We start from the raw sequence: 16,927 nt of genomic DNA on the forward strand, positions 1-16,927 counted from the left end.
ATATAATATTTGCACTTAGGATATATGAATAAAGCTTGAAATGTAACTGCATACTTAGAGCCAGTTTTATTCTTTATTTACTTTTCTGAATTTTAGAAAAAAAGATTGAAAACCCTTAATAATTTTTTTCAATAAGGTTTGCATAAATGAGGCTAGAATGTGAATAATTAGGTTATTTTCCTTAGAGTGTCATACTTCTGGTATTTGGCTTCTTTAATAATGGCTAAAATAACTCCCTAATTCTGTATTTCTTGGACATTTAGACAGTTCTGCTTATTGTCTGAGGCTACTGAATATCCAGTGCTGTGGCCCCTTTGTGTGCTTGAAAACCTTTCATGTGCATGAAAAGGTTAAAAAATGAATTGTGAGCTGAATCTGTGCCCACTTTGCTAAACCAAGATAACTGTACATTCTATATCACAGAACATGTTTTTGCAGCCAGTGGGAAACCTCACTGGGATGCAAGGTGACTTGTACATTGCAAAAGTTTTCCAGGACACAGCAGCTAGGAATTGGGTTATAGATGGTGGTGGACTTGCAGAGAGTTGTTCTGGCTCCTGAACTCTGCATTGAGAAGGCAGGATCATAGCAAGGCTCCTTCTTTCTTCTACTGTACTCCATCATCCAATCAAAGCCTGGGTGCTCACAAGTCTTCATCAGTTTTGGGTGCCAAAGCTGCCAAACCCAAAAGAAGGGTTCTAGCACACATCTATAATAGCACTAAACCTAAATTATCTTTGTTTAATACCTTATTCTAAAATGATCTTGTATTGCTTCTTGCTATTATATTTGAAATATTTTTCTTAACATAACTTTATAGTCTATGGTGCTATAAAAAAGATTGAAGTTTTCTGCAATCTTAATTATCTTTTGAAATAATAACCTAGAAACCCATCTGACCTTTTTCTCCAAATCTAAATAATAGAACTCCTGAACCCCCCCAAATATATATGTATGCAGAATTTCAGAATCAGCTTATAGAATGACTCCTGTCTCTGTACTATTATAGCTGCTAGCACGCTACTCTTGAAAATGCAGCATAAAATTACATGTTAAGTACTGATTTAGATTTTCTTGTTGTTATTCATGAATATGTGAGCCTGTATTTGAAAGATGTTACCGGTAATCTCTGTACTTAATCCTTTGAAGGAATAAAAAGTAGAAGGGACTCAGCATTATTTGGTTTGCTGATGCCAGATGACAAGTACTTGAGTGTTTCTGCACTGAAACAGGCTGCCAGATATGCTTTTATATCTTCTTTTTCTAAAAATTGACTGGATAGTGAATAAATATTTCAAGTAGTTCCTCTTTTTGTGTATCAAAACATTCAACAGAATAAAAGCATACTACTGGAAAATCTTTAGCCTGTTTAAATTCTAGATCAGATGCAACTTTAGTAAAACTTTTTATTTAAACAAATAAAACCAGCTGCTACATTATCTGGCAGTTAAAGTTGCATTTCACAAAGTTGTATTTTTTCACAATAAAGTATGGGTGTGGAATTTCCCTGTTGGTCCCTCCCTTGTTCCTCATGTCTCCTTCCTCCTCCCACAATAATGCAATAATTTGCTCTACTAATGTTAGATAAAGGCTTCTAAATCCTGATCTTTAGTACTGGAAAAGGGAGGCTTATAATCTATAAAATGCCAGACTGTCTTCAGGTACCTGGCACTGCATTTACCCAAGCTCAACTGATGTTTTATTCGTATTTATTTGAAATACTTGTCTAACCTCTCTGCATGTGGAATGCTGTGTTTTTCTCTGCCAACTTAGAGTTTGGAAATAATCTTTTGTTTTCAGTATGTTGTGCTATTTTTAATAACACTTGTTCTTTCAACTAGGATCTCTTGTGATCTCTTGATCTTTTTGGAATATTGCACTTTAAAATGGACGAGTTGGTTCTGCTTCAAATAAGTCTTCTTTTCTCTTATCTTCAACTGGGAAAAGGAAGCATGCTGGATAGATTAGGAATTAGCAATTTCAGGACTGAGCTCCTCCTTGAGCTTCTTCAAAGAGTTGGGGAGAGTTTTGAACACCATGTGGTCAAAAAGTGGTGTTCTCTTCCACAGACAGTAAATCTTCATTCGTACAGGATGAAGTATGTAATCAATGCTCTTTGATCAGTATTTAATGGCATGTCTTCCTCCAATTTTTCCTTTCTGAAACCTCATCTTAATTATGGTATATGGTCTAAGACTGTTGTTTAGCTCAGTGGGTTAGAGCACAGTGCTAATAATGCCAAGGTTGTGGGTTTGATCCCCCTGGTGGCCATTCACTTATGAGTTGGACTCCATGATCCCTTCTAGCTCACAATATTCTGTGATTCTGTGAATTACAGTTGCACATTCATGCTGAAGTCACAGAAGATCTGCTCTTATATCAGTTGGAAGTTAACCCCATTTGTTCACCCAAAGAGCTCTTAACTTAGAGGATTAGAGAGAGATTTTTGCGGGTGCTGGGCATACCACATACGTAGCAAGAACAGTCCCTTTCACTAAATGTGACATTTGAAGTAGAGGACAGAGGAGGAACTTTGTAAAATTTGAATAGGACTTATTTTCACATTTTGAAGTTGAGTTTCCTTATTATTGGCATTGTTAATTATATCTGTAGGCATACTTCAAAACTCTTCACTTCAGTTTGGAATGATTAATTTAATAAACTTAGGGTCCAAATATGTTGTTTAAATATGTAATCAAATGTTTCACATTTCAGCTGTTTCAGTCAGTCAGACCTGTGTGGCCATTATGCATGATGGGAAGCATACAACTGCAGTTTTAAAAGAGATAAACTTCTGAAGTGAGGACATACTGGAATACTCATCTCTGCTAAAAGAGAATAAGTAATGAGAAAATAGAGGGGAAAATATTTAGCCACAATGCATATCATAAATTCTACCATCTCAAGTCATTGGGTGTGTATGATAGGTTTGTCATAAGGTGTGATGGATCTGCCTGTATAAGGCTAAGCTGTGCCACCATGTGCAAATCCTATTAGAGACAAAAGGCTAAGAGAAGGTCATCACATATTTATGACTGTCAAGAGCTAAAGTCAAAGGCATTGTTGCATAACGGTTATAGAGCTTGTTTCCAGAACTGAGCTTTTCTAGGTTTAAAGAAGCTTCATAAAAGTCTACTAAAGACTAGGATGAGCTATAAGCTTTCATGAGACACTGCTGCTGCTAGGAACCAATTCTAGGGAGATAGCTAAAGCTGTCAAATGTGTTGATGATACTGCTCAATATTTAGAGTAAACTTCTGCTCACCATAGTGGACCTTGCCTTAGAGGTGGAATGTATCCTGAAATTTGACATATTTTGACAGATTTTTAAGATTTTTAAGATGTCAAAGCAGGTTGGTTGGACTCTCTTTGCAGTCAGAAGTTCAAAAATAAGCTTGGATGAAATTCATCAAATCTAAACCAGGCAGCATCTTTAAAATAAGATGTCTCATGATCTAGAAAAGGCTATTTATCTAGGGAGATTGAACTGCTCTCTGGGATGTATGTCTATAATTTACTTGACTAATCCTAGCCTGGATTATTAATTACTCATGCTAATTCTGTATGACTGTGTGACTTTCTGATGAAAAAAGCCCCGATTAGGGGCTTTCTTGTGCCTTTGATCTGTAAAACTCTGCCTTTGATCTCCTTGTGTTTCATAGCCAGACAATAAATGCTATAAAACCATCTCATCATCTATGAAACTTCTGATGTTTCACATTGTGTCAGTTCCATGGTGGCTTGCAAACAGGCAGTGAGAAGTAAGAAATAAGACAATATTACCATACCAAGTGTACAGAAGTCCTGGATTTCCTTCCAGTGACTGAATCACTGATCCAGTTGGTTCATATATGTTCTTGTGTTCACACCTTGGGCACATACATTCAAGGGTTGCTGTTCAGATAATTATTTATTTAGGTCTGTAGTACCTGTAGCATGTAATCTGGGTTTTCTACACTGTGTGGTTCACATAACAGTAACAACACTCACATTAAGTGATTCACATGAGAGTAAGAACACTGGAGCTCATTCCTATCTCACTTGCCTCTCGTTTGTTGTCTGTGTTACACTTTCTGTTTTCTCCCCACTGTTTAAATGCATCACAACCCTTTAAATTTTTAATTGCATATGCTTTACCTTCTCTTTTAATGCTTGTGAGCACTTGTACTATTATATACTTTTACTTTATAACTTTGGTCCTGGGTTTCTCTCTCTCATTCTTTAGTCTTATACTGTAGCTTCTGACTTTGGTCAGAAAGTGTGTGGTTATGATCATACTTGGAATTAAGGGCTGTGGTAGAGAATTTTTGATCTCTAATAGCACTATTCAGTTGTCTTTCCTGTCTGGAAGAAGAAAACATCACAATCAAATATCCTGCATGGCACTTAAATGAAGAGCTAGAAAGAAATGGAGTATTTCCAGCTGCTTGATATATTTTCATACAAAGAATTGCACATTTTCCCTCTTCAGCAGTCCTAGAATCAACTATAAAGAAAAAAAAAAACTAATTAAAACCACCCTTGGTTCCGGGGCTGCCCTCTGGCACAGGTTCCTAGTAACACAGGAAGTTATTCTCTCATCAACTAGGCTCCAAAACCAGACAAAATGGGTCTTCAAGAGAAACTTGTCAGCACCAGAACTGCTGACAATTTCTGTTTTTCTGTGTTGGTAGAACACAACTCTTTAGATGACATCTCATCTTTGTATGTCTACAACAGAAAAGGCCCCTATTCTGCTCAAAAAAAAAATAAAATAAATCCATCACAGTGAAATTCTTGCAGTGTAAGGAACATTCTCAAATTGCAGATTGGGATTCTTCACTTCCCTGAAGGCCAGCCAGCTGGACTTGAGGTTTCTTCATTGCTCCAACTCTGAGTAGTTGACAGAGCAGCTGCCTGGAGCACCAGCTGCAGTTGTGCCATGTGTGTCACTCTTGGTGTTTTAGGATCAATGCTGCACTTGGCAGTGGCTGTGCTTAGGTTTTTGTTCATGTCATGGCTTTGTAAACTGCTACACCTCCCGTCGGTAGTCACAGGGTCCTAGCTGAAGCCATTCAAAGGACGACTGTATGTGCAAGCATTCAAAGGAGAAGGGCAGGACACTCACTTGTATCTCTTCAACTTTGAAATATGCCGTTAGTGCGTACATTCGCAACCTTTTCTTCTGGTACAGTTCCGCTGTTGAAGGGTTTGATCTCATCTCTGAACTCTTTGGCTGAGAGAAAAGACCCCTCTCTGCCCTTTTCTCACCGCATGAAGGGAGGGCAGCTGGCAGCATGTCCTCTGCATTACTGCTAGGATAAAAACTCCCCAGGTGCCAGCACACACCCCACCTGTGAGTTCCATATGGCATCACATCTCAAAGGAACAGTTAAAGGTCAGCAGCATGTCTTTTTTTTCACCTTGGATCTTATCCTTACTGTTACAGCCCCATCCTGACAGCTTCTGGGCAGGAACCTTTGCATGGGTATGAACTCGGCAGCCTGAATTGTCAGTTCACCTGTAAAATCCTTTAACTACAGGAGGGGTCGGGAGAATGTGTTTAGAGAAGAAATTTGCCATATATGCATGATATTAGTAACCCAAACTGCTACCTGAATTCATTCTACTTAATTTCAGAAGATAAAATCTCATTCCTGTATTTCGCCAAATATTTCACAGAAACAGTTAAAGAATAATTTAACTAAGAAACACTGTCAGCCCAGCTGAAACTTGAACTGAACTTGTGAGATGTGATAGTTTATAACATTGTGGTCTTGCTCTCATAAATGTGCCCATGCCTGTAAATTTGTGCACATACACACATATACACATGTACACATGTACTTGACATTGCCCAAAATAGTACGTATATAGAGAAAATACTTCCCTGCAGGACTATTAGGGTCGGATTCAGTCACCATACTTCCTCCCTGAGAGTGGGCTGTTTGAAATCTTTGCAGCATTTAAAGGAAGGGATGTGCAGGAACATTTGTTTTTCCATCACACAATACACTTTACCCTTTTTTGAACATTTTTCATGTATAGCACAATACGTAAAATCCCAGTTGTTTCCTATTTACTTTGTTGTAGAAGTTTGTTATGTACATATGTTTTTTGATGCAAATGAAATGATAAGGGCTGGTTTAAATAATGTATTTTTTGTAATTATCTTGTTAATGGAAATTATCTCCTTTAAGGAGTTTCATGGCCAGCAGCAATGTCACATTTGCTTAGTGTATTTGGTGCTCATTCTTTGTTCAGATGCCTAGAAGGCCTCAGCACAGAAAAATGTTACCTAATCTTTAATAGAACTCAGAAGTCTTGCTGAGAAGTTGAAACAGGATTAGAAAACAGTATCTGATCCTTTGAGGACAGCTGCTTCAAAGAAGCTATGCAAAGCTGGGAAAAACAGAGTGAATGAGCAAGATTGAAGCCTTTGAAATATTTACTGTTCAGTGAGTTTGGAGAGGAAGGGGGAACATGATGAGGCATTCCCTCTCCTGAAAGTTGATAGCATCCTCTTGTTTTATTAATAGGAAAAATATGATATTACTACTTTGACATTTCTTTTGTTTGACAAAAGCTGGAGACACTGATCTAAGTATTATACCTTATATATATACACACACAGACATATGTGGAAGTGGTAGAAAAATGCTAGAAAAGATCCGTTTATTTCTCAATGTTGTCTTTTTTTCAGGAATACTTCAATTCACTGTAAAGCACATTCAATAACTGGATCAATAGGCATCATGTATTAAACACGAATCATTAAGAATCATTCTTTTACAAGGTTTGCACTATCATTCAGTGTCCTGGCAGCAGTTCATCTCAATTTCAAAGCAACTGTGGAGTCCGAGCTCTTGTTTTGGCTCTCTGCATCATATGGAGATATGCAACTTCTGATGAAAATTCAGACTTGGCAGGGAACTAGCTCCCCTGTCACACAGCATGTACCTACTCTTGTGCCTAAATTTATTTACAGAACTGCTGCTTGCAAAGAACTGCGCAGTTCTCATTTCTTCTCTCCCCTTTTTTTTTTTTTTTAACAAAGATTTTGGGGTTTTGTTGGTAAACTTGAATGACATTGAATATTTTCAGTATATATTCCCTTGTACTCTTCTTCTGAAAGCATCTTAAAGACTCATCTTTACACCCATAGAGTAAACTATAGTTACATAAAAATGGGTGGGCTTGAATCTCTCCAGGTGCATATTTTGTTGTCAAGACAGTTTGATCCAAAGGACCCAGCATAGCACACCTTAGATGTCTAGAGACTCGGTGTTAACTACACAGTGTTGTGTTTATATGAGCTCCTAAATGCCAGGGAAACTTTTTAAACATAAACCAAACGTAATTTTTTATATTTTATTTTGGGACTTCATTGAATTGCTGTATGGAGCCAGTAAAACTCAGTGTGAAGGTACAGCTCTTGCTGGCTCAGCCTGAGAATAAGGATCCCAGTATCCAGGCATATGCCCTTCCTATGTGCATGGTATTGGGGTTTTAATTGCATTTAGTGTAAAGGTAATAAGATCTTGCTAATAGATTTAGGAAAAATAATTATTGAAAAGAAAACCCAGTCTTGACTCAAGAGTTTATTGGCTGTGAGAGGATTGTAAAAACATTTCGGGGAGGCCTTAAATTCTTGAGTGGATTGCTATTTATCTATGATCATGCACATGCTAAATAATGATAATAAATAAATTACTCTCCTGTTGTGTTTTATAATAGAGCAAAGCCTTCCAGCTCTATAAACAACACATTATTTTTCCAGCATTATGGAATAAAATGGAAAGATGGCCTTGTGAATTGACTATTTGAGGTTCATGACTGAACAGCAATTTTCAAAGCTGAACCTAACTGTGATGATAAGTTATGTTTTTTGTAATGTTCATTCATGCAAATTAAGGCATCTTTTGAACAACCTGTGCACATTACATTTCATATTTGGTCAATCTTGTGTGTTTCGCATCATATTGGATGGAGTTTTTGTCTGCAGTTTAAGCACTCTGAAGTGTTCTTCTATTTTTAAATCTCACATGAGTATTAGAAATGCCTTCAGCTGATTGCTGTTGTTTCTAAATAGGTCTTTTAGATAGTTTGTGATAAAGAAATTATTTTAGCTAATTGAATGTACGGGGAATAACTCAGGACAGGGAGCAAACAACATCACATAGTCATGGGCACTTTAGGATTGAGAAGGTCATCCAAAATATGGGATAGTGGCCTTTTTATTTCATCTTATAACTATCTCAATATATGAGTAATTTTAATGACTTTATTACTTCCTCAAAGTAAAAGGGAACTATTCACTTTACATGTGTAAAGCTTGCAACAGACGTATGCTAAGTGATGTTTGCCAAAGCACATTGGTTTTGATACACTGCTTGTTGTCATTAACTGCTCAAGTTGCATGAGTACAAATACTAGAAGGATAGATATGCTGTCAGATTCTTCTGATTACCTGAGCTATTTCACCACAGAACCAGAGCACTGGAGGGAAAGATGGCTTTCAGCCAGACCTGCAGGTCTCAGAAGCTTCCAACAACAGTAGATGTTCATGCATGCTAGGAAGATAGAAATGTTCTAGTCTGTTATCTCCCAATCCCTTGCTGATTTTAGTTTAGAACAGTGTAAAAAAGTACATTACTGTTAGTCCTTCAGTGTGGATCATCACCCAGCATCGCATTAAATAAGTTTCAGGCTAAATCAATTATTTAATTCTTTCAAAGAGTCTTCAAAACATACTAATTTCTACTGAATTGTATTGTAGAAAAAAACTAAAGAAAGAAAGGAGTTTACTAATTTCATAGCAATTGAGTAGTGAGAGGGGAAAGTTTTGAGAGAAGACGAAGTTAAGAGAAAACTGAGCTATGTTTTAGGGAGCTCTCACTCCCTGGGAGTCCTGTTCAATGCACATCTGTTGCCAAGAAAGTAAACCATATTAGGTTGTATTGAGACTGGCAAAATAAGTAATATTTGAAAATACCACATGGATAACATTAGTCACTTAGTACTGGACAAGTTGAACTATGAGGTTAATCTACTATGGAAAATGCCATTCATAATGTTGGCGTGTGCTCCACAAAATTGGCTGCCCAGGAATCAAGGGAAGCATAGCTCTTTATTTTAGTGCTTGACACAAGGGACTCAGAGCAGTCAAAAAGCCCAGTTACTGATAGTACACACTAGATAGGAGGTATTTGCTAAAATTGCATGTGCTTGACAAAGGTCTTCCCTAATTTCCCTGTGCAATGGCTAGATTTGTACTGTGGTGTATGCATTACTAAATTTCCTAAAACTGCAAAGCATTCTGAACAGCTCTGTTGAGGAGTTTCTATGGGTCACAGCATGTAAAGTACTGACTGTGAAAGAACCATGAAAGAGAAAGCCACAGAATCCTTTTAAAATATGTCAAACAAATCAAACAATTGCTGCACTAACATAGCATCATTCTCTTTGTCATTATTTTTCTGTTAATTTGACAGCCTTTAGTAACATTCAGATCTCTCTTGGGATGTTAATGTGTCCTGGGCTGAAATGAACAGAGTGTGTAATCATGTCTTATAGCTCATTTTAAAATTATTTTCTTCTTCAGAAGATTAAAGAAACTCCTATGCATGGTTGGAACTCTCCCCTACCTGGGTGATAGGGAATGAAACAAACACAAATAAAAATTGGTCAGCATCCTTGCAGCATGTAGTTGCACTATGTCGGGTCCTGTGAGGGATGTATTCATTTGACTGCGGTGCCCTGTGAGAGGAGCAGCATCACTGCAGAGTAAGCCTCCATGTAGATCAGGTGAAGCATGCCTAGAGCTGTGGCACAGTGTATCTGCCACCTGCCTATGGATGTTGGTGAACCCCCAAATTCTTGGGGATTGACTGTGTGTCCCTGTGAGCCACTTTGCAAATATCAGTCCTTTGAAAACATCAGGGCTTATGATGTGGACGAGTCATTGCACTTTTAAGTAAGACATTACAGTCAGTAGTTGTTTTGTCTTCCATCTGATAATCGTGGTCTTGCTCTTTTGTTAGATTTCCACATTCCCGTGAAAATAAAGTTAGGATGTGCACAGAAATACTGCCATTCATTTTGTATTCTTTCCAGTGTACTTTTCATCTACACATCATGGAGCAGAAAATGAGAGGTTTGCACTGCCCCAATTCTCACAGGGAATCATTAGGATTCCCCACTGTTGTCTAATCATGTGCTGTCCCATTGATGTATACTCAACTGATGGATAATTGTGTTTTATGCAGTAGATCTCACTTTAGTACAGCAGTGTGTTGATTTTAGTTATGAGAAACTGGTATGGATTTTAAGCTCTTCAATGAACAACAGATCATTCTGTGCCTCACAAAGTATAAGCACAAAGTATGGAGAAATTAAATAATGGAGAAAGGAACATTTAAAATGTCCCTTTCCATGTTTGCACGTGGGCTTTTGTATGGAAGAAGTATATCAGATGCATGACAAATCAGGTTATTTTTTAATTTTTAAAATGCTGCAAGGAGTTTGTGAGTGAGACTGCTGGGGCATTAGAGGGGCTGCCTTAGCCACTGGAGTGTATCTGTCATAAGACACTGGACTGAAGTTCCTGCTGTGAGCCAGAGAGCTGCACAGCCCAAGAACCACCAGGGAGAGTTAATGAGCAGTGTGGAGGGAAAAAGTTGTCTTTGAGCTCTTTCTTTATTGTGTGTGCTTCATGCTCTGAGCTGCAGTCTCTGAGCCTGTTGGGGATGAACGGAGTAGGGCTGTGGCTGAAGCCACGCTGGTTACCCAAGCCTCTTTGGTCTAGGTAATATTGCAGAGGGTTTTCTGCAATTTGAGGGAGTGCAGGACTCTGCAGGCTAATTTCCAGGTATATTCATGGCTGGGCTTCGCGAACGAAGATTTGGGAAGGCTCTATCCACATTTGTTACAGGCACGTTGGTGACTTATGAAGCCAATACGAGACAGACATATCTGACTGCAAAAGGCACAGCAGAAAGACTCCTTAGATGGTATATTCTGCAAAACACGGTTCTTTCTGCATTGCCTTTTCTCCTCGAGAGTGATCCTGCCACGGTCCGGGGGAACAGGGAAGTGGGACCACGGCACTGCTATGAGAGTCAGGAAACAGTAGAGGTCGGGAAGCAATGCCAAACTTTATTAGGGGAAACAGTAACTTATATAGGATAGGTTCAGGGGTGGAGTTTTGGGCTAGGGAGGAGCACAAGACTGACAACTCAAGGGAACACTTAATAGGACAGCAGGGAATAGGTGGGAGGAGTTTTACAGTAACCGGGGAAATGGGCCAATGGCAGCTCTCCCTGCACTGCAGCACTAAGTGGCCAATCAAGTGCAGGGGAGCAGGAAAACTGTGAGGGAATGAGGAAGACAGTATGGTGGATGATTTCAAAAACAACAACTGGGGTACAAACAACAGTATAACAATGCAATAATAAACCGGGGACAACTGGGGATAACTGTCCAATCCAGGAAATGTCATATCCGGTGTAAGAGTGTCCATTCTGGTATAAAAGTGTCCATTTAATTGCCATATATGTCCCTCCACGCCTTGAATCTCTCCCAGTCTGATTTTTGGTCCTCGTCATGATCCTGCGTGTGTTCTCAAAGGAGACAGCTGCGTTATAGATGGTGTGTCTCCAGGCCTCCCGATTTGAGGCCAGAGTAGACCAGTTACGGTGATCAGTATGGCCAAGGCTGAGATGTTGTTTCAGGGAGTCCTTGTATCTTTTCTTTGGTGCTCCTCTCATGTGGCAGCCAGTGGCAAGTTCACCATAAAGCAAGATCTTAGGGAGGCGGTGGTCCTTCATCCTGGAGACGTGCCCTGCCCATCGCAACTGTGTTCTCAGTAACATGGCCTCTATGGTGAGCCCCAGGATGCTTGATGGGCGTAGGCCATTATTTGTAAAACAAAACTTTATTTACAAAACAAAATCTTTTCCCCTATATAGACAAGCTGGGTGGAGGGAAGCCTGACTTCTTTCATAGAAGTAGTAGATTTACTGACCCTGTCAACTTCATTTCCTAGGGGCTAGCTTGTTGGCCCTGAAAGTGCTTCTGTCCTCAAGGGTTTTTGCAGGATGGGGCCATGCCCTCTGTCCCAGGCAGCCAATGGGGTTGTCTGCTGGAGGGGCACTTTGGGGAGTCTGGCTGGGCTTGGCTTTTGCTTTCTTGCCACCTCTATGAAGCACGCTGATCTATTTTGAAGCTTGGGGTATTATTATGCTGAACTACTTTAAACCAGGAACCTTCATGAAGGTGTGGAAATGCCTCTCTGGTGCCGCAGGGCAATATTGATTAGCCTCAGTGGGAATCTAAGAGTAGCAGCACTGGAAAGGTTACTTAATATTTTTTTGTGACAGTCACATATGTTTTGCAAACTGCTGTTTTGAGGGTCAGCCCTTTGCACTACTGCTTTTGCTAGTTTCTCTGTCTGCCCTTAGCTCACAGCCAAGCTGGCCATGGTTATTTCCTTACAGTAATTTTGAGGTTGCATTTGAGATGAAGACAAGAGATAGGGCACATTATCGGTGATAGCTGATGAGGTTTTTATGATGAGACGTTAGCTAGGGACAGGAGAAAAGGGAGAAACACATTCACTTGCCTCTCTGATGTGGCCATTTCTGTTTGTACTTGTATATTGCCGGTAATTCAGCGTGTTGAGAACCACTAACAGAAGGTTATAAAGCCTGCAGAGTTGTTCCAGCTGGTGTTTTATACAGATGCACCACATTATGAAATGATGAAATTTGCTTGTAGCAAGTTTTGCTTCCTCTTATTTTACTACACTTTGTATAGCAATATGTTCTATTATAAAATTCCATTTTCAGATGACCCATAGATTTTGTCTTAATATGCACAGCTCTCTCAGACAAGGCAGGCACAATTTTTTTTTCATATGTTTCAGCAAAAGTGAGGAAAAGGAGTGTATGATGGTGAATTTTGTACACAAAGGTACATCAGAAAATAATCAGAATTAAAGAGAATCCTTTGTTTATAATTTTTCATACTTTTTTTCTTATATAACTTCTATTTCTATTTTCCCTAGTCCTTGTCTAAAGATTTATACTAGAAGATATATGTGAGCACAATTTGATCTTTACTGTTCAGACAAAATTGTCAAATGTGGAATTCCTTCAGCCTATGACTATACTGATAACAAAAGTCTTAGTAAAAACTGGGAAGAACTGTAAATGTCCAGTAAGATTAAGAGATTTTTTGGGCTTTTGTTTTGTTTTGTAAATGTAATGAGTGAACAAACAGGTCCCAAGAAAAGATTGTTTGAACTGAAACGAAATCCTCAATTTGGCCACTAAAGTTGACTTCATAATTCCTCAGTGAGGTTTTTTTTTTACTGCTGTAAGGTAAAAATGTATTAAATATGACTGTAATATCACTGATTGTTAACCATGGAGGTAAAAGTGGGGTATTTGTGCTTTCTGAGAAGGTAGGGAACAATGCAAGAGTTTGTAAATATTGTCATATTTTTATTCTTTGACGGACAGCTGCTAACAGTTTGTACTAGAAAATTTGGCTATATAAGCCAAATAAAAATGCTTCCACTTTCATTGTGGCATTTTCAAGACATCCCCTATGTCTCTGTTCCACTCACCACTCTCTTACTGCCTTCAAAGAGCTTTGCCAATACTTAGTGAGTCATCAAATGAATCTAAGAAAAATAAAGGCTCATTTGATGTGAACAGGGCACTTCCCACCAAGAGAACTTTAGTGTTTATGGGTTTGTCACAAGTTGCACATTTTATCTTCGCAATATGGCTTTACATGTTATAAGGATAAATAATGTAGTCTATTACTACCTCTGAACACATAGCAAGACCTTCCTGTTAACAGGGATGGATGTGTATTTGAGACAGCCAGCACGCTAATTACCGCTTCCTCAACTTGGAAATTCCAACTTGTTCATCAAACATGAAACACCAAAGTCAAAAACAGTCTGGCATTTAACATTTTCATATTTCCATCTTCACTGTTACTGATATGTTTTTTTAAGTTGTATTTTACATGACTAGTTGCAAACAAGAGTTGGTTTTCAGTGTAAGAACAGCTGGTAACAGCAGATGAGTGATGCAGGAAAGCACAGATGAATTGCCCAGGCCTATCAGTTGCACACCAGAGGGATATAGGAATTGAAATGTTGCTGTTTGAAGGGGGGGTGATCAATGTGAATTTGAAACCTGTCTCTGCCTCACTTCAGGTGACAAAATATTCCTGAAATCAGCTTTAGGAAAAACACTTGTATTGTATCACCTATGAGTTAGTTGAAGACTGCCTTCTGAGGAGAACATTTTGATATATTACCAACTGAAATTCTCATCTGATTGATAGGAGAACTTTTGGAATCATAGAGTCATAGAATGTGCTGAATTGGAAGCAACCCATCAGTTTTATCGAGTCCCACTCCTGGCCCTGTACAGGACACCCCAAGAGTCACACCATGCACCTGAGAGCATTGTCCAAACGCTTCTTGAACTCAGACAGGCTTGGTGCTGTGACCATTTCCCTAGGAAGTTGCAGTGTTGTTGAAACAAACTCTCCAAGACTGATATTTTCACAGCATGGACAAGAAAATGGAAATCTCAGTGGTAGACTCATACTGAAGGAAAGTAACTAAAGGGGTACCAAGCCCACTTCACTCCAAAGGTAAAGTTCTAAGGGCAGCTCTTATATACCCCAGTGTAGAAGCTTGAGTTTGCACCCACTAAGAGGCCATCTACTACTAGAAAAAAATAAATGAAAGTGTGAAGTGTTTGGCTTGACATAGTGTGTTGTCAGATACCCGTATCTGTAATTTAAGATTTTGCTACACTGGGAAATGAAACAGAAATACCCCTGAAAAATCTCCAGCCTTTTCAAACTAACTGTTGCCTAAGCTAACTTAATTGAATATTATATACGTAGAATTAATTATTTAAAAATAATTAAAAATAATTAAAATCTTTTATTTCCTTACTAAATTTTGCAGTCAAGATTTGTTCCTACTGCAAGTAAAATTACAAATATATAAACTTGTGCCAGGATGCATGTCCTGTTGCGTCGATATATTCACTATAAGCCCAGAGGTCAGCTAGGGTAGGGATCACCAACCTACCATGCATTTCATTGAATATTCCTTGTAGATAATAGCTGTGAGTCTTTTGTGAGTTGCAACACCCACGAGCACAAGTGATTCCTCTAGGGACAGTGCTCAGGCTGAAGAGATGTCCTGAAACACCTTATGTACAACTGTGGATGAATGACCGAATGTAGATTTGCACATGTAATGAGAATCTGAAAATAAAAGCAGGGCAGAAACACAAACATTTATAAAGACTTGATTTTATCAGTAACTTGGTAAGCAGAGTCCAGAAAAAGAACATTATGTCCTAAACTATGTGTACCAGTAAAATTTTTTTCAGATATTGGTAGGGATTTCTGCATGAGCAAGGCTGCAAGATACAGTTCTACTAATGTCTATACCTTTTGAGGTGTATCACTGCTTCATTTTGTGAGTATTTTTACAAGTAGTAGCTCTCCAGAAGTCTGCTGAAGTATGTACCTGTAAGAATTTACGTTGTTTGCAAAATTTCATGACTGAAATTCCATATTTCCTATGCGTTATTACTGTAAGCCTTCCCAAGTCTCTTGTTTTACATTTCCTAAATTCATAGCAAAAATGCTGTACCTCTTAGGCACAAATTTCAACGGTCAGCATGGACTTATGTCTCAATGCATATATAAGAAAAAAATAATAACTGCAAGAAAGCATGGCTATTCATTGGCTTTTCCATAAATCTACTTCTTATTTTTACTTCATTTGCAGCATAAGATTTCAGGGCATGAAGACAAAGTGGACATTTGCATCTGCTAGTCTCAGTTGCATGTAGCAATTCCTTAATTATCACTTAGCTTCTCCTGTATTGTGCTCTGTGCTCCTTGGTTTATAAGGATTGCTTTCAGTAAGACAACTAAACTCAATATGAATGTGCTCAGAGATGAAAAACCTGCATGTTAATTTGTTCTCAGCTCCTCATTTTTACTGTTAAAAATGTACATCAGGTAGGAATCTGCACCTGTTTTTGGCTTCTAGCTGACAATTCTTGCTGCCTTCCAGGAGTGTGAAGCCATACAAGAACTTTGGCTATAGAGAGGAAAAAACTGTAAATATTATTTGAATGCTAACTGTACTTCAGGATTTTTTAAGACATCTTGCTATAGGCTTTATTAGTCTTTTATGTTCTCACATTTCCGAGCTCGTATGACCTGAACAGAGAGAAGGAGATCGTAATTTCTCTTCTGCTGGGGGCGAATATAATTTATCTTTCTTATTGTTATTGGACTCTCTTAACAGGAATTAAGACTCATTGCTTTAAAGACACATGCATTTAATAACAGGGATTTGATGTGTTCTGATCTCAGTGCCCATATGTAGTCTCCTACAGATCAGAAGCAGTGCACAGCTGCAGATATTTGTGCACATGAAGTGCCTTACAGGACCACTGCCTAACTGCATACATTTTACATGCTTTCCTTCTGATATGGATCTAAAGCTGCCAACAACAGCGTGGGAGCAGCAAAAAATTAATAGCAAGGGAATGAATGTTTCCAATAAAAGTTTGCCTCCCTTGCATAGTCAAAGTGACATTAAGCATTCCAGCTTTGAGGGCTTTCAGTTGTCATTGTATGAAAATATATTTCAAAGTGGGGAGAAAAAGATGAATATAAAGAGGGGGAGGAAAGGATTGCGGCACCACTGGGCTTCACTCAATTTTGCAGCCAAGACTGTGAAGAGGGGAGTGATGACAAATGTGAAGTTATATGTGCGTAAGCAAAGTTTCCCACACGTGTTCTCATCCTTATCACAGTTTGAGGTGCTTGGTAATGGAGCTTCGACTTCAGCCAGTAGGAAGGCAAGGCCAACCACAAAGTTCAG

The sequence above is a fragment of the Pipra filicauda genome, unplaced genomic scaffold, assembly GCF_003945595.2.
Source record: "Pipra filicauda isolate LSUMZ 115617 unplaced genomic scaffold, ASM394559v2 scaffold351_size757598_pilon, whole genome shotgun sequence".
Taxonomy (NCBI): Eukaryota; Metazoa; Chordata; class Aves; order Passeriformes; family Pipridae; genus Pipra; species Pipra filicauda.